At 43.8% G+C, this 19,617-nt stretch overlaps 1 protein-coding gene across 4 annotated transcripts in view; it reads left to right on the top strand.

Moving 5' to 3' along the window:
• Window positions 1-19,617, top strand: part of LOC115151915 (PQ-loop repeat-containing protein 1) — a 102,531-nt gene that overhangs the window by 30,860 nt on the left and 52,054 nt on the right. The window lies entirely within an intron of this gene.

The following is a 19,617-nucleotide window of genomic DNA, read 5'->3' as shown; positions in this document are numbered from 1 at the left end:
CAATAGGCTGTTGGTCGACAGAGGGTTTTTTTCTTGAGCGGTCGGAAATTTATTTTGATTTTTAATGGCACACAAGTCTGATTCACACCTGTCTGATTCACGCCTTCTCAGTGGACTAATCATTGCCGAGACCGCTGGGATGGCACAGTCCATCACTCTAAGACATTGTACATTGTATATATTGTATATGGTTTAGGGCTGTCCGTTGGCCAACTGAAAGTAATCTGTTCTTTCAGCCAATCGATTGGTCTAAATTTTTAAACTTGTATTTTTCCATATATAGACACACGCTATGTGTTTTAATAAAATCAACTATATATGCATTGAGCTTGTCTGATGCTTTAAGCTCAATGTTTGATGAAATAAGACACAAATTACTCAAGAGGGAGCCAGAGATCAAGATAACTATAAGAAAATAAAACGTAACCTGTCCCGACCATCCTCCTCCCATGCCTACTGGCTTTCGAAAATTTTGCAGTTACTCTCCTGAAGTTGCTGGTTATAGGCTGCACGAGGAGTGCCAATTTATCTTACAATTTTTACCAATCTGCGTGCCAGTTAATGTTTTCAAATGCACATTTTCGTGTAACAGTTTTATTTCATTTATAATAATGTCTTCGTATCTCAAAATCATTGTCATGTGGTTATTCAAAATTCTATCCAAATCTAAATGAAAATGGTACAAACCTAAAAAGTTACTTCTATTGCCATTGACAACTATGTAAAAATTGCCTATAAAGCCAACAAATGAAAACATTGCAATCTGCAGGTAGAAAATATCCTGACACATTGGCTACGCATGGCCTGTCTGCAACGCACTTGAAACATTGTATCAACTATTAACTTGGGTCTTTGCAGAAGCTCCTAGCAACATTGTATAACATATTCTGGGCCCTCAGCATTTCCTGCACCAGTGAGCTCGGGACAGACACCGCTGTAGACTATTTGCTCAAGAGATAAGAAGTATTTGGGTAGGCCTATTTTATGACGTTTCCACTGGGTCAGAGTATGACATTTTTTCCTTTCACGCTGAGTGGTTATCGAAAGGGAGAGAGCTGGAAAGATTTTTCAGATACATTGAGGAGTTATTGTCATTCTCAATGGATGTAGAAGCAGACTTCATTTTCTTGCTGTATGAGGTGAAGACAACATTACATTGAGAAGCTCCACAGCTCATTAGTCGTGGTGTGCATTAAGCCAATCAGAAATACTATCATATCCCCAAATGGACACATATATTCATATATTTCTGCGCAGGTCAGCTAGTCTATAGGCCTACTTCTATGTGTAATCAGTTGCGCATCCTTACTCAACATTGACAGGAGCGCTCCAAACAAAAGACAGTGACGAAATTGACAAAACTCTTAAATGCAATGAAATTAACCAAACTTGTTTCTCACAAGTGTAGCATAGGTTGTGTGCTATGCAAACAACGTGTCTACTCCAACAATCAGAACGGTAAAAGACTGGAATAATAATATATTGAATGCATTAAAACTAGAACCACCTGGTCTTTTAGAAAATAAGTACCAGCTAGAGACATTTGCTGGGCGTCCCCTTTAGCATATGCATCAGATGCTCTCAACCTGCAAGGCGCGCAAACAAACAAAAATAACAACAATAGAGATAGATAGAGTCAAGGATATGTTTTGTATAATTCTACAAAGTCCTAGAAAAAACGTAGGCCTATAGCCTATTTTCATTTCCCTTACAATAAAACACTACAGTGTAATCCATTTGATCAACTTTATTTGTAGATTTGATTAGTAATAGAGTTATAGTAATGAATAAAGTCCAGTTACAGCTTCTTTTAACAAATTAGAAACAAAAAAGATGAGAATAATAATAATAATATAACCATCCAGGTGTGCAGGTGAAATTATTTGCTGTATTCCTAAACAAAAGCACCAGTCCATGAACAATTCTAAACAATTAATTGCATAAAGAAATATTTGTGGAAATATTCATGACAAGATTTAAAAAGTAATTTGTTGATTGTATCAGACACTGTAGTGTGCTATTATTTCCGTGCCTTTACACATTAATCAATGGCGTCTTCTCTTTATGCTTCGGGTCCACAAACAAATTGGTTGCACTGCACAGTTTTCATGGGCCTCGTTTCGTGTGTACCTGCCAACTTGATCTTGTAGCTTATTTCTTTGTGAGGTTCTTACGTAGCTCACATGCCAGATCCAGTGGGATGCATGGTGCTGAGGATGCAAACACATGTACAAGGCCAGCATCCCGGAGTCGCATCTTCACTGTTGACTTTGACACTGGTGTTTTGCAGGTACTTTTTAATGAAGCTGCCAGTTGAGGACTTGTGAGGCATCTGTTTCTCAAACTAGACACTAATGTACTTGTCCTCTTGCTCAGTTGTGCACTGGGGCCTCCCACTCCTCTTTCTATTCTAATTAGAGCCAGTTTGCACTGTTCTGTGAAGGGAGTAGTACACAGCATTGTACGAGATCTTCAGTTTCTTGGCAATTTCTCGCATGGAACAGCCTTCATTTCTCAAAACAAGAATAGACTGATGAGTTTCAGAAGAAAGTTCTTTGTTTCTGTCCATTTTGAGCCTGTAATCGAACCCACAAATGCTGATGCTTCAGATACTCAACTAGTCTAAAGAAGGTCAGTTTTATTGCTTTTTTAATTAGACAACAGTTTTCAGCTGTGCTGACATAATTGCAAAAGTTTTTTCTAATGATCAATTAGCCTTTTAAAATTATAAACTTGGATTAGCTAATACAACATGCCATTGGAACACAGGAGTGATGGTTGCTGATAATGGGCTTCTGTACGCCTATGTAGATATTCAATAAAACAATCTGCCGTTTCCAGCTACAATAGTCATTTACAACATTAACAATGTCTACACTGTATTTCTGATCAATTTGATGTTATTTTAGTGGACAAAAAATGTGCTTTTCTTTCAAAAACAAGGACATTTGTAAGTGACCCCAAACTTTTGAACGGTAGTGTACATACACACTCACACTCACTCACTCACTAAACCCAATGTGGTACACACACACACACACACACTGCTCTCTCAGAAATGCTGAGGAGGGGATGGTTGCCGGAGGGAATGGCTGCCTTTTTACAGGCTTCTAACCAACTCTGAAATGTTGTTGTTTTTTTTAGCATTTTTTGTAACAAATTTTGGACATAATGTTGCTGCTTCCGTTGCTGCTACCGTCTCTTATGGCCAAAAAGAGCTTCTGAACATCAGAACAGCAATTACTCATCTCGAACTGGACGAAGATTTTCTCTTTAATGGGTCCGATGTGAAGGATACACTGCTTTGTGAAGACAATGCCCAAATCCCCGCCATTCGCGTGAAGAAAAGACGGAAATACAGGGGGCGGAGGTCTGGGTGCCTTGTGAGAATTCGTCGCCAAGTGAGTAGACCACCACTGCCCTCCGCATTTTTGGCCAATGTGCAATTATTGGAAAACAAACTGGATGATCTACGATTAACCTGTTGGGGCTAGGTGGCAGTATTTGCACGGCCGGATAAAAAACGTACCCAATTTAAACTGGTTACTACTCTTGCCCAAAAACGAGAATATGCATATAATTAGTAGATTTGGATAGAAAGCACTCTAAAGGTTCTAAAACTGTTTGAATGGTGTCTGTGAGTATAACAGAACTCATATGGCATGCCAAAACATGAGAAGATTCCATGCAGGAAGTGCCCTGTCTGACAATTTGTTCTCCTTCTGTGGCATCTCTATCAAAAATACAGCATCTCTGCTGTAACGTGACATTTTCTAAGGCTTCCATTGGCTCTCAGAAGGTGCCAGAAAGTGGAATGACGTCTCTGCAGTCTCTGGGCGAAAAACAGCAGGAGTTTTTCTGAGTGGTCAGGCAGAGAACAATGACACTGGAGATGCGCGTCCATGAGATGACTCCATGTTTTTCTTTCAGTCTTTGAATGAATACAACGTCACCCGGTTGTAATATTATCGCTATTTTACGAGAAAAATAGCATAAAAATTGATTTTAAACAGCGTTTGACATGCTTCGAAATACAGTAATGGAATATTTTGTTTTTTTTTGTCACGAAATGCGCTCGTGCGTCACCCTTCAGATACTGACCTGAATGCACGAACAAAACGGAGCTATTTGAATATAACTATGGATTATTTGAAACCAAAACAACATTTGAAGTAGTAGTCCTGGGAGTGCATTCTGACGAAGAATAGCAAAGGTAATCCAATTTTTGTTATAGTAATTCTGAGTTTAGTGAGCACCAAACTTGGTGGCTGTCAAATTAGCTAGCCTTGATGGCTGGGCTATCTACTCAGAATATTGCAAAATGTGTTTTCGCCGAAAAGCTATTTTAAAATCTGACACTGCGATTGCATAAAGGAGTTCTGTATCTATAATTCTTAAAATAAATGTTATGTATTTTGTGAACGTTAATCGTGAGTAATTTAGTAAATTCACCGGAAGTTTGCGGTGGGTATGCTAGTTCTGAACATCACATGCTAATGTAAAAAGCTGGTTTTTGATATAAATATTAACTTGATTGAACAAAACATGCATGTATTGTATAACATAATGTCCTAGGAGTGTCATCTGATGAAGATCATCAAAGGTTAGTGCTGCATTTAGCTGTGGTGTTGGTTTTTGTGACATATATGCTTGCTTTGAAAATGGCTGTGTGATTATTTTTGGCAGGGTACTCTCCTGACATAATCTAATGTTTTGCTTTCGCTGTAAAGCCTTTTTGAAATCGGACAATGCGGTTAGATTAACGAGAGTCTTGTCTTTAAAATGGTGTAAAATAGTAATATGTTTGAGAAATTGAAGTTATAGTATTTTTTGAGGTATTTGTATTTCGCGCCACGCGATTCCACTGGCTGTTGACTAGGGTGGGACGCAAGACAGTCCTACCAACTGGACATTAAAAACTGTAATATCTTACGTTTCACCGAGACTTAGCTGAACGACGACACGGATAATATAGAGCTGGCTGGCTTCTCTGTTTTTCGGCAGGACAGAGCAGCTACATCTGGTAAGATTCTACAGAGAATACAGAAGTGGTCAGATGACACGGACACTACGGTACAGGACTGTTTTGCTAGCACAGACTGTAATATGTTCCGGGATTCATCCAATGGCATTGAGGAGTATACCACCTCAGTCACCAGCTTCATCAATAAGTGCATCGACGACATCGTCCCCACAGTGACCATACTTACATACCCCAACCAGAAGCCATGGATTACAGGCAACATCCGCACCGAGCTAAAGGCTAGAGCTTCCGCTTTCAAGGAGCGGGACACTAACCCAGACACTTAAAATAAATCCCGCTATGCCCTCAGACAAACCATCAAACAGGCAAAGCATCAATACAGGACAAAAATGTAATCCTACTACACCAGCTCTGATGCTCGTCGGATGTGGCAGGGCTTGAAAACTATTACGGACTACAAAGGCAAACCCGGCCGCGAGCTGCCCAGTGACGTGAGCCTACCAGACAAGCTAAATGCCTTTTATGCTCGCATTGAGGCAAGAAACACTGAAGCATGCATGAGAGCACCAGCTGTTCCAGATGACTGTGTGATCACGCTCTCTGTAGCCGATGTGAGCAAGACCTTTACACAGGTCAACATTCACAAAGCCGCGTGGCCAGACAGATTACAAGGACGTGTACTCAACGTATGCGCGGACCAACTGGCAAGTGTCTTCACTGACATTTTCAACCTCTCCCTGGCCCGAGTCTGTTATACCAACATGTTTCAAACAGACCACCATAGTCCCTGTGCCCAAGATAGCGAAGGTAATCTGTCTAAATGATTACCGCCTCGTAGCACTCACGTCAGTAGCCATGAAGTGCTTTGAAAGGCTGATCATGGCTCACATCAACACCATCATGCCAGAAACCCTAGACCCACTCCAATTTGCAGACCGCCCCAACAGATCCACCCATGATGCAATCTCAATTGCACTCCACTCTGCCCATTCCCACTTGAACAAAAGGAACACTTGTGTGAGAATGCTGTTCATTGACTACAGCTCAGCGTTCAACACCATAGCGCACACAAAGCTCATCACTAAGCTAAAGACCCTGGGACTAAACACCTCCCTCTGCAACTGGATCCTGGACTTTCTGACGGGTCGTCCCCAGGTGGTAAGGGTAGGCAACAACACATCTACCACACTGATCCTAAACACTGTGGCCCCTCATTGGTGCGTGCTTAGTCCCCTCCTGTACTCCCTGTTCACCCACGTCTGCGTGGCCAAGCACAACTCCAACACCGTCATAAAGTTTGCTGATGACACAACAGTGGTAGGCCTGATCACCGACAATGATGAGACCGCCTATAGGGAGGTCAGAGACCTGGCAGTGTGGTGCCAGGACAACAACCTCTCTCTCAATGTGAGTAAGACAAAGGAGCTGATCATGGACTATAGGAAAAGGAGGGCAGTACTGGTCCCCATTAACATCGACGGGACTGAAGTGGAGCGGGTCGAGTGTTTCAAGTTCCTTGGTGTCCACATCACCAACAAACTATCATCGTCCAAACACACCAAGACAGTTGCGAAGAGGGCGCAGCCCTATCCAGAAATCTGGCAGTGACTTCTGATTAAATAAAATTTTCATAGAACCCCTTGTTGCAATTTCGATGAGGCTCTCTTGTTCAGATATCGGTAAGTGGACTGGAGGCAGGAATTAAAGGGATAACGAATCCAGTTGTTTGTGTTGTCCATTTCGGGAAAGTACCTGCGTAATTGCCCACCCAACTTACTCAGGTGCTTCGCTATATCACATTCGACATTGTCCATAAGCTTGAGTTCATTTGCACACAAAAAATCATACAATGATGGAAAGACCTGTGTGTTGTCCTTGTTAATGCAGACAGAGAAGAGCCCCAACTTCATAGCTTCAATTTTGTCCTGCACATTGCATATAGTTGCGGAGAGTCCCTGTAATCCTAGATTCAGATAATTCAGGCGAAAAAAAACATCACCCAGATAGGCCAGTCGTGTGAGAAACTCGTCATCATGCAAGCGGTCAGTCTAGTGAAAATGATGGTCAGTAAAGAAAACTTTAAGCTCGTCTCTCAATTTAAAAAATCGTGTCAATACTTTGCCCATTGATAACCAGCACATGTATGTTGAAAAAGCATTACATGGTCACTGCCCATATCATTGCATAGTGCAGAAAATACAAGTTCAGGGGCCTTGCTTTAACAAAGTTAGCCATTTTCACTGTAGTGTTCAAAACGTCTTTCAAGCTGTCAGGTATTCCTTTGGCAGCAAGAGCCTCTTGGTGGATGCTGCAGTGTATCCAAGTTGCGTCGGGACCAACTGCTTGCGTTTCCACTCCACTATGTCTCCCTGTCATAGCTTTTGTGCCATCAGTACAGATACCAACACATCTTGACAACCAAAGTCCATTTGATGTCACAAAGCTGTGACAAAAATATCCTCTCCTGTTGCCCTGGTTTCCAGTGGTTTGCAGAAGAGAATGTCTTCCTTAATTGACCCCCCATAAACGTAACGGACATATACCAGGAGCTGTGCCAAGCCCGCCACGTCTGTTGACTCATCCAGCTGTTACGCATAGAATTCACTGGCTTGTATGCGAAGAAGTAATTGTTTCAAAACATCTCCTGCCATATCACTGATGCGCCGTGAAACAGTTATTGTCTGTATAGTTTTTTTGTCCTTTTCCCCCAGCATTGTCCCAGCCATATCCCCGGCAGCTGGAAGAATTAAGTCCTTATATGCATATTCTAGAAAAATAAATACTTATTTCCCTCATTAAAATGCAAATCATTTTATAACATTTTTGACATGCGTTTTTATGGATTTTTTTGTTGTTATTCTGTCTCTCACTGTTCAAATAAACCTACCATTTAAAATTATAGACTGATCATTTCTTTGTAAGTGGGCAAATGTACAAAATCAGCAGGGGATCAAATACTTTTTTCCCCCGCTGTATATCCACAGTACGTCCTATATTGACATAACCTGAAAGGCCGCTCAGCAAGGAAGAAGCCACTGCTCCAAAACCGCCATAAAAAGCTAGACTACGGTTTGCAACTGCACATGGGGACAAAGATCGTACTTTTTGGAGAAATGTCCTCTGGTCTGATGAAACAAAAATAGAACTGTTTGGCCATAATGACCATCGTTATGTTTCGAGGAAAAAGGGGGATGCTTGCAAGCCGAAGAACACCATCCCAACTGTGAAGCACGGGGGTGGCAGCATCATGTTGTGGGGGTGCTTTGCTGCAGGAGGGACTGGTGCACTTTACAAAATAGATGGCATCATGAGGAAGGAAAATTATGTGGATATATTGAAGCAATATCTCAAGACATCAGTCAGGAAGTTAAAGGTTGGTCGTAAATGGGTCTTCCAAATGGACAATGACCCCAAGCATACTTCCAAAGTGGCAAAATGGCTTAAGGAAAACAAAGTCAAGGTATTAGAGTGGCCATCACAAAGCCCTGATCTCAATACTATAGAAAATGTGTGGGCTGAACTGAAAAAGCTTGTGTGAGCAAGGAGGCCTACAAACCTGACTCAGTTACACCAGCTCTGTCAGGAGGAATGGGCCAAAATTCTCCCAACTTATTGTGGGAAGCTTGTGGAAGGCTACCTGAAACGTTTTACCCAAGTTTTATTATTATTTTTTTTTTGTTTCACCTTTATTTAACCAGGTCGGCTAGTTGAGAACAGGTTCTCATTTACAACTGTGACCTGGCCAAGATATAGCATAGCAGTGCGACACAAACAACACAGAGTTACACATGGAATAAACAAGCATACAGTCAATAACACAATAGAAAAAAGAAAGTCTATATACAGTGTGTGAAAATGGCATGAGGAGGTAAGGCAATAAATAGGCCAAGGTAGCGAAGTAATTACAATTTAGCAAATTAACCCTGGAGTGATAGATGTGCAGATGATGATGTGCAAGTAGAAATACTGGTGTGCAAAAGAGCAGAAAAGTAAATAAAAAAACAATATGGGGTTGAGGTAGGTAGATTGGATGGGCTATTTACAGATGGGTTATGTACAGCTGCAGCGATCGGTTAGCTGCTCAGATAGCTGATGTTTAAAGTTAGTGAGAGAAATTTAAGTCTCCAGCTTCAGCGATTTTTGCAATTCATTCCAGTCATTGGCAGCAGAGAACTGGAAGGAAAGGCAGCCAAATGAGGTGTTGGCATTGGGGATGACCAGTGAGATATACCAGCTGGAGCGCGTGCTGCTGGTGGGTGTTGTTATCGTGACCAGTGAACTGAGATAAGGTGGAGCTTTACCTAGCAAAGACTTATAGATGACCTGGAGCCAGTGGGTCTGGCGACGAATATGTAGCGAGGGCCAGCCGACGAGAGCATACAGGTCGCAGTGGTGGGTGGTGTATGGGGCTTTGGTGACAGGGTATGTTTGGCGGCGTGAGTGAAGGAGGCTTTGTTGCGTAATAGGAAGCCAATTCTAGATTTAATTTTGGATTGGAGATGTTTAATATGAGTCTGGAAGGAGAGTTTACAGTCTAGCCAGACACCTAGGTATTTGTAGTTGTCCACATATTCTAAGTCGGAACCCTCCAGAGTAGTGATGCTAGTTGGGCGGGCTGGTACGGGCAGCGAACGGTTGAAAAGCATGCATTTAGTTTTACTAGTGTTTAAGAGCAGTTGGAGGCCACGGAAGGAGTGTTGTATGGCATTGAACCTCGTTTGGAGGTTTGTTAACACAGTGTCCAAAGAAGGGCCAGATGTATACAGAATGGTATCGTCTGCGTAGAGGTGGATCGGGGAATCACCCGCAGCAAGAGCGACATCATTGAACCCTGTGGTACCCCCATAGCGACTGCCAGAGGTCCGGACAACAGGCCCTCCGATTTGACACACTGAACTCTGACTGAGAACTAGTTGGTGAACCAGGCGAGGCAGTCATTTGAGAAACCAAGGCTGTTGAGTCTGCAGATAAGAATACGGTGATTGACAGAGTCAAAAGCCTTGGCCAGGTCGATGAAGATGGCTGCACAGTACTGTCTTTTATCGATGGCGGTCATGATATTGTTTAGCACCTTGAGCGTGGCTGAGGTGCACCCGTGACCAGCTCGGACACCGGAATGCACAGAGGAGAAGGTACGGTGGGATTCGAAATGGTCGGTGATCTGTTTATTGACTTTATTGACTTTCGAAGACTTTAGAAAGGCAGGGCAGGATGGATATAGGTCTGTAACAGTTTGGGTCTAGAGTGTCACCCCCTTTGAAGAGGGGGATGACCTGCAGCAGCTTTCCAATCTTTGGGGATCTCGGACGATACGAGAGGTTGAACAGACTGGTAATAGGGGTCGCAACAATGGCGGCAGATCATTTTTGAAAGAGAGGGTCCAGATTGTCTAGCCCAGCTGATTTGTATGGGTCCAGGTTTTGCAGCTCTTTCAGAACATCTGCTATCTGGATTTGGGTGAAGGAGAAGCTGGGGAGGCTTGGGCAAGTAGCTGCGGGGGGTGCGGAGCAGTTGGCAGGGGTTGGGGTAGCCAGGAGGAAAGAATGGCCAGCTGTAGAGAAATGTTTATTGAAATTCTCGATTTTCGTGGATTTATCGGTGGTGACAGTGTTTCCTAGCCTCAGTGCAGTTGGCAGCTGGGAGGAGGTGCTCTTATTCTCTATGGACTTTACAGTGTCCCAAAACATTTTGGAGTTAGAGCTACAGGATGCAAATTTCAGTTTGAAAAAGCTAGCCTTTGCTTTCTTGACTGACTGCATGTATTGGTTCCTGACTTCCCTGAAAAGTTGCATATCGTGGGGACTATTCGATGCTAGTGCAGTTAAGCAGTTAAAGTTTGACAATTTAAAGGCAATTCTACCAAATACTAATTGAGTGTATGTAAACTTCTGACTGCTGGGAATGTGATGAAAGAAATAAAATCTGAAATAAATAATTATTTCTACTATTATTCTGACATTTTACATTCTTAAAATAAAGTGGTGATCCTAACTGACCTAAGACAGGGTATTTTTTCTAGGATTAAATGTCAGGAATTGTGAAAAACTGAGTTTAAATGTATTTGGCAAAGGTGTATGTAAACTTCTGACTTCAACTGTATCTGCATGGAACTGAGGACAGAACAAGAAGGATTGCTTCTGTTACTGTACTGAGCTGTCTCATAGTGTGGTTATTCTGTCCTGAGGACAAATGTAGCTGATTGTATTCACATTACTGTACTGTACTCTGACCCAAGGTCAAGTCAGAGCTCAATAATGTCTCTGTGGTCATGATATTATAAAAAGGCCTTTTAATATAGAGGCTGTAACATCAATTATCCAAGTAATTATATTCAGGCTAATACTAATTATGATCATTTCCTCATTAGTTGTCATGTCCCTGGGGTGGTCAGTGCCAAAACTGCAGCACTGGGTAGGAGTTTGACCTTCCCATGCTGTGATAACCTCATAGCATCATTGAGGAACTCCCTAGGGGATCAGCATTCCGCATCAATCCCCACAGGCCCCAGAGTTGTCCTATAGAGATACAGGTCTTTGGTTATAAAACTAGGGATGCTCCATACTTGCATGTGTGGAACTGGTGGGACATTCTGGTAGTACATTCTCGTTCTTTGTGAGAGTAAGTATGTTGTATGAATATGTCTAGGTCTACAGCAGCAGGCAGCTTAGAGAGAGATATTTATTTATTTATTTATTTATTTATTTATTAATTTATTGGACAGATCAGCTGTGTTGCATTAGAGAATGTGAGGCGAGACAGAAGTCTAGCAATAACTCAGATTCACAGTACCTTTAGGACATACTGTAACTGCTTGCTCACTACTTCTACTTCCATCTCTCTTCATCTTATTATCCTCTCTTCCTGTCTGACAATGTTTTCTATTAGACTGTGTCTGTCCTTCAATATTTCGTTCAATCCACTGTGTTAGGCTACATCCCCAAAGCATAAAAACAAATGGTACAATGGAAACACAAAACACTCCCAGAGAGGGAGGGAGGTATAAATATACCAGTGTGTCATGTGTAGTATTTTCCTGTGCCATTCTGTCCAACCTGGACTCAGGGATAGACGTAACATAGTAAACTAAAATCTGTAACACTCAAATTAGTATGACATGTTACATTTGGTATGTCCATCATCCATTTTGTATGATAAGTTACAAATTTCAATTCCTACAATTTGTTCCAAATTTACAATATGTACAATATGTTACAGATTCCAATTTGTTGTGGCTAATTTCAGCTTGGTGGCTAACGTTATTTAGGCTAGGGGTTAAGGTTAGAGTTAAGATTATGAGTTATCAAAACAAATTGTATTGGTCACATACACATGGTTAGTAGATGTTACTGCGAGTGTAGCGAAATGCTTGTGCTTCTAGTTTTGACAGTGCAATAATATCTAACAAGTAACCTAACAATTCCACAACAACTACCTAATACACACACATCTAAGTAAAGGGATGGAATAAGAATATATACATATAAATATATGGATGAGTGATGACCGAGCAGCATAGGCAAGAAGCAATGGATGGTATAAAAATACAGTACAGTATATACATATGGGATGACTAATGCAAGATATGTAAACATTATTAAAGTGGCATTATTAAAGTGACTAGTGATCTATTTATTAAAAAGTGGCCAATGATTTCAAGTCTGTATGTAGGCAGCAGCCTCTCTGTTTTAGTAACGGCTGTTTAACAGTCTGATGGCTATTAGAAGAAGCTATTTTTCAGTCTCTCGGTCCCAGCTTTGATGCACCTGTACTGACCTCGCCTTCTGGATGGTAGCGGTGTGAACAGGCAGTGGCTCGGGTGGTTGTTGTCCTTGATGATGTTTTTGGCCTTCCTGTGACAACCGGTGCTGTAGGTGTCCTGGAGGACAGGTAGTTTGCCCCCGGTGATGTGTTGTGCAGACCGCACCACCTTCTGGAGAGCCCTGCGGTTGTGGGCGATCCAGATGCTCTCAATTGTGCATCTGTAAAAGTTTGTGAGTGTTTTTGGTGACAAGCCAAATTTATTCAGCCTCCTGAGGTTGAACAGGTGTTGTTATGCCTTCTTCGCCACATTGTCTGTGTGGGTGGACCATTTCAGTTTGTCTGTGATGTGTATGCAGAGGAACTTAAAACTTTCCACCTTCTCCACTGCTGTCCCGTCGATGTGGATAGGGGGGTGCTCCCTCTGCTGTTTCCTCCTGAAGTCCACGATCACCTCCTTTGTTTTGTTGACGATGAGTGAGAGGTTGTTTTCCTGACACCATACTCCGAGTGCCCTCACCTCCTCCATTAGGTTAAAGGGTTAAGGTTAGGGGAATGGTTAGCTAACATGCTAAGTAGTTGCAAAGTAACTAAAAAGTTGCAAGTAGTTGCTAATTAGATAAAACAATTATATTTGCATTAGTTTTTCATACTACCATCATCAAAATTTCATGAATTGTAACCACTTTTAAATGGACATTCTGTACGTCCATAATTTCAAAGCTCACTACATTGAATCACACAATTTAAAAGCCCATTTCATAGAGAATTTTACTAACTGGACTATATGTAGTAACTTACTATGAAGAGATGGTTATTGGGTCTAAATTGGTGTTTGGTAGTTTAAATGTAGTGTTTTTAACTGCCATTTCCCGAAAGTCAGACTCTTCCTACACCCCAACTAATTTTTCTCATGGTCAGAAGCATCTGCATTCCACACATTTTGTATGGTTTATCCCTAGATGTATTCTCGAGACTTAAACGTAGGTTGTTGATTTGTTGTGAAATTTCCATTCTAGATTACATTTTCTTCAGAAAAATGAGCAAAAACTTAATTTTACATACGTTTCTTTAGTATTTTACAGATAGAAAGATAACAAAAAATATTTATCCTCAATCTGCTATGTATACGTCCAGTCTTGGAGTCTCTTAACAAAATAAAACCAAAATATTTAGGCTGACTTCATCCAGTCTCCAGATAAGTGTATTTGTGTGATATGCAAATATGCACATATTTTTGGCACATATATTACCAAATTTCATGGGGAAATTATGCAAAAAAGTATTATCTGTGTCCACATTCAACCGGTGATATGATTAAGAGAAAACAATTACCCTATCAGGGTGTGGTGCCTGGCCTTCTGTCTAATGTAACCATACCAAACGTAACATCATACTAATTTGTGTCCCGGATTTTCGTTTGCTATGCTACATCTAGTCTATGAGACCAGGCTATTGTGTCCCATTCCCTGAGACAGTGACAGGCAGCAATGCACTGAGCTCCCAGCACCTCACAGTCACAGTACGATCATTCCAACCCCAGGAGGATCCACTGTTTTTCTATGGCAAGCGGGTCTGCTAAGTTTGAGGCCAACCCTCTTTTTCGTTTCTCTTGAAATTGATTTTTGCAAGTGTTTGAAGTGTTTCCCCTCTTTGCAGATAGGCTTCCACCCCTGGGATTTGGCAGTGTGATTATAGCATTTTCCTCTCGCACAGATATAGTCTCATAGCTGTAATCTTACAGTATCCTAGAGTAAAAACATATATTTTGAATTTGTGAATATTTATATTTTACATTTATGAATATATATACAGTATATATTACATTTGTGAATATAGACTGATTATCAGAATTACCATATCCTGATAATCCGTCTATATTCATAAAAGTGGACTCCCTATAAAAGTGGACTCCCTATATAATTTTTACCTTGGCTTAAGGCCATGTACTAAAAAGGCTTTTTATATTCTTGCATAATAACATACAGTGCATTATCTGCATTGCATTGAATTAATATGATTGTCTTTAGTTTGTGTAAATCTGACTAGACTGAAATGTATTCCTGTGGTCAGTGGTACATAGTGTATACAGTCCGTCAGACAGTGTCTCTGCCACAGCAGCAGGTGACTAGTGGAGAGAGAGATACTCTCAGGTCTCAGCTGGAGCTGCTGGTGGGGTGTTTGTGAGCTGCTGGTGGGGTGTTTGTGTGCTGGTGGTGGAGTGTTTGTGTCCTGGTGGTGGAGTGTTTGTGTGCTGGTGGTGGGGCTGCTGGTGGAGTGTTTGTGTGCTGGTGATGGAGTGTTTGTGTGCTGGTGGTGGAGTGTTTGTGTCCTGGTGGTGGAGTGTTTGTGTGCTGGTGGTGGGGCTGGTGGTGGAGTGTTTGTGTGCTGGTGATGGGGCTGGTGGTGGAGTGTTTGTGTGCTGGTGGTGGAGCTGGTGGTGGAGTGTTTGTGTGCAGGTGGTGGGGCTGGTGGTGGAGTGTTTGTGTGCAGGTGGTGGGGCTGGTGGTGGAGTGTTTGTGTGCAGGTGGTGGGGCTGGTGGTGGAGTGTTTGTGTGCAGGTGGTGGGGCTGGTGGTGGAGTGTTTGTGTGCAGGTGGTGGGGCTGGTGGTGGAGTGTTTGTGTGCTGGTGATGGAGTGTTTGTGTGCTGGTGATGGAGTGTTTGTGTGCTGGTGATGGAGTGTTTGTGTGCTGATGGTGGGGCTGGTGATGGAGTGTTTGTGAGCTGGTGGTGGGGCTGGTGGTGGAGTTTTCTGTGCTGGTGGTGGGGCTGGTGGTGGAGTGTTTGTGTGCTGGTGATGGAGTGTTTGTGTGCTGGTGGTGGAGTGTTTGTGTGCTGGTGATGGGGCTGGTGGTGGAGTGTTTGTGTGCTGGTGATAGAGTGTTTGTGCACTGGTGGAGTGTTTGTGTGCTGATGGTGGGACTGATGATGGAGTGTTTGTGTGCTGGTGGTGGAGTGTTTGTGTGCTGGTGATGGGGCTGGTGGTGGAGTGTTTGTGTGCTGGTGGTGGGGCTGGTGGTGGAGTGTTTGTGTGCTGGTGATGGAGTGTTTGTGTGCTGGTGGTGGAGTGTTTGTGTGCTGATGGTGGGGCTGGTGATGGAGTGTTTGTGTGCTGGTGATAGAGTGTTTGTGCGCTGGTGGAGTGTTTGTGTGCTGATGGTGGGACTGATGATGGAGTGTTTGTGTGCTGGTGGTGGAGTGTTTGTGTGCTGGTGATGGGGCTGGTGGTGGAGTGTTTGTGTGCTGGTGGTGGGGCTGGTGGTGGAGTGTTTGTGTGCTGGTGGTGGGCTGGTGATGGAGTGTTTGTGTGCTGGTGGTGGGACTGGTGGTGGAATGTTTGTGTGCTGGTTGTGGGACTGGTGGTGGAGTGTTTGTGTGCTGGTGGTGGGGCTGGGGATGGAGTGTTTGTGTGCTGGTGGTGGGCTGGTGATGGAATGTTTGTGTGCTGGTTGTGGGACTGGTGGTGGAGTGTTTTTGTGCTGGTGGTGGGGCTGGTGGTGGAGTGTTTGTGTGCTGGTGATGGTGGTAGAGTGTTTGTGTGCTGGTGATAGAGTGTTTGTGTGCTGGTGGTGGGGCTGGTGGTGGAGTGTTTGTGTGCTAGTGGTGGGGCTGGTGGTGGAGTGTTTGTGTGCTAGTGGTGGGGCTGGTGGTGGAGTGTTTGTGTGCTGATGGTGGGGCTGATGGTGGAGTGTTTGTGTGCTGGTGGTGGGGCTGGTGGTGGAGTGTTTGTGTGCTGGTGATGGGGCTGGTGTTTGTGTGCTGGTGATGGGGCTGGTGGTGGAGTGTTTGTGTGCTGGTGATGGGGCTGGTGGTGGAGTGTTTGTGTGCTGGTGGTGGGGCTGGTGGTGGAGTGTTTGTGTGCTGGTGGTGGGGCTGGTGGTGGAGTTTTTGTGTGCTGGTGATGGGGCTGGTGGTGGAGTGTTTGTGTGCTGGTGGTGGGGCTGGTTGTGGAGTGTTTGTGTGCTGGTGGTGGGGCTGGTGATGGACTGTTTGTGTGCTGGTGGTGGGGCTGGTGGTGGAGTGTTTGTGTGCTGGTGATGGGGCTGGTGGTGGAGTGTTTGTGTGCTGGTGATGGAGTGTTTGTGTGCTGGTGATGGAGTGTTTGTGTGCTGGTGATGGGGCTGGTGGTGGAGTGTTTGTGTGCTGGTGGTGGGGCTGGTTGTGGAGTGTTTGTGTGCTGGTGGTGGGGCTGGTGATGGACTGTTTGTGTGCTGGTGGTGGGGCTGGTGGTGGAGTGTTTGTGTGCTGGTGATGGGGCTGGTGGTGGAGTGTTTGTGTGCTGGTGATGGGGCTGGTGGTGGAGTGTTTGTGTGCTGGTGATGGAGTGTTTGTGTGCTGGTGATGGAGTGTTTGTGTGCTGGTGATGGGGCTGGTGGTGGAGTGTTTGTGTGCTGGTGGTGGGGCTGGTTGTGGAGTGTTTGTGTGCTGGTGGTGGGGCTGGTTGTGGAGTGTTTGTGTGCTGGTGGTGGGGCTGGTGGTGGAGTTTTTGTGTGCTTGTGGTGGGGCTGGTGGTGGAGTGTTTGTGTGCTGGTGATGGAGTGTTTGTGTGCTGGTGGTGGAGTGTTTGTGTGCTGGTGATGGGGCTGGTGGTGGAGTGTTTGTGTGCTGGTGGTGGAGTGTTTGTGTGCTGATGGTGGGGCTGGTGATGGAGTGTTTGTGTTCTGGTGATGGGGCTGGTGGTGGAGTGTTTGTGTGCTGGTGATGGGGCTGGTGGTAGAGTGTTTGTGTGCTGGTGATAGAGTGTTTGTGTGCTGGTGGTGGGGCTGGTGGTGGAGTGTTTGTATGCTAGTGGTGGGGCTGGTGGTGGAGTGTTTGTGTGCTGGTGATGGGGCTGGTGGTGGAGTGTTTGTGTGCTGGTGGTGGGGCTGGTGATGGAGTGTTTGTGTGCTGGTGGTGGGGCTGGTGGTGGAGTGTTTGTGTGCTGGTGATGGGGCTGGTGGTGGAGTGTTTGTGTGCTGGTGATGGGGCTGGTGGTGGAGTGTTTGTGTGCTGGTGATGGAGTGTTTGTGTGCTGGTGATGGAGTGTTTGTGTGCTGGTGATAGGGCTGGTGGTGGAGTGTTTGTGTGCTGGTGGTGGGGCTGGTGGTGGAGTGTTTGTGTGCTGGTGGTGGGGCTGGTGATGGAGTGTTTGTGTGCTGGTGATGAGAATGAGAATGAGAGTAGGCCACCACAGAGCTGCTTTGGAATATAAACACATTCATGTGATGAGTGAGTGAGGATTGTGACCCTCCAGAGATGGAGAGAGAGAGGGATTCAGGCTTCACACACTGTACCATCTATGGAGAGATAGACACAATTCCTCTCCTATTACAGCTTCTAGATGGTGACATATATGAAGCTACAGTGTTTCAACAACCTTTTTTTTGTTGTTGACATTTCCAGGCCATCATACTGGAAATCCAATCGATGACATACTATATACAGTAGCAGTCAAAAGTTTGGACACACCTACTCATTCCAGGGTTTTGTGAAGACATCAAAATTATTAAATAGCACATATGGAATCATGTAGTAACCAAAGAAGTGTTAAACGAATCAAAATATGTTTTATATTTGAGATTCTTCAAAGTAGCCACCCTTTTCCTTGATGACAGCTTTGCACCCTCTTGGCATTCTCTCAACCAGCTTCATGAGGTAGTCACCTGGAATGCATTCGAATTAACAGGTGTGCCTTGTTAAAAGTTAATTTGTGTAATTTCTTTCCTTCTTAATGTGTTTGAGCCCATCAGTTGTGTTGTGACAAGGTAGGGGTGGTATACAGAAGATAGCCCTATTTGGTAAAAGACCAAGTCCATATTATGGCAAAAACAGTTAAAATAAGCAAAGAGAAATGACAGTCCATCATTACTTTAAGACATGAAGGTCAGTCAATCCTGAACATTTCAAGAACTTTTAAAGTTTCTTCAAGTGCAGTTGCAAAAAACATCAAGTGCTATGATGAAACTGTCTCTCATGAGGGCCGCCACATGAATGGAAGACCCGGAGTTACCTCTGCTGCAGAGGATAAGTTAGAGTTACCAGCCTCAGAAATTTTAGCCCAAATAAATGCTTCACAGAGTTCAAGTAACAGACACATCTCAACATCAACTGTTCAGAGGAGACTGCGTGAATCAGGCCTTCATGGTCGAATTGCTGAAAACAAACCACTACTAAAAGACACCAATAAGAAGAATAGACTTGCTTGTTCCAAGATACACAAGCAATGGACATTAGACTGGTGGAAATCTGTTCTTTGGTCTGATGAGTCCAAGTTTCAGATTTTTGGTTCCAACTGCTGTGTCTTTGTGAGACGCAGAGTAGGTGAATGGATGATCTCCGCTTGTGTGGTTCCTAACGTGAAGCATGGAGGAGGAGGTGTGATGGTGTGGGGGTGCTTTGCTGATGACAGTGCATGTTATTTATTTAGAATTCAAGGAACACTTAACCAGCATTCACACTACCACAGCATTCTGCAGTGATACTCCATCCCATGTGGGTTGCGCTTAGTGGGGACTATCAATTGTTTTTCAACAGGACAATGACCTAACACACCTCCAGGCTATTTGACCAAGAAGGAGAGTGATGGAGTGCTGCATCAGATGACCTGGCCTCCACAATCACTGACCTCAACCCAATTGATATGGTTTGGGATGAGTTGGAGTGCAGAGTGAAGGAAAATCAGCCAACAAGTTCTCAGCATATGTGGGAACTCCTTCAAGGCTGTTGGAAAAACATTCCAGGTTAAGCTGGTTGAGCGAATGCCAAGAGTGTGCAAAGCTGTCATCATGGCAAAGAGTGGCTACTTTGAAGAATCTCAAATGTGACCCGATTCAGGAATCTAGGCGTATGTCGCAAGTCACGACTTCACAGGAGAGCCGTTTGACCGTAAAAAAT

Source organism: Salmo trutta, chromosome 17 (assembly GCF_901001165.1).
Source record: "Salmo trutta chromosome 17, fSalTru1.1, whole genome shotgun sequence".
NCBI lineage: Eukaryota > Metazoa > Chordata > Actinopteri > Salmoniformes > Salmonidae > Salmo > Salmo trutta.
This window is presented reverse-complemented; position numbering and strand designations above follow the sequence as displayed.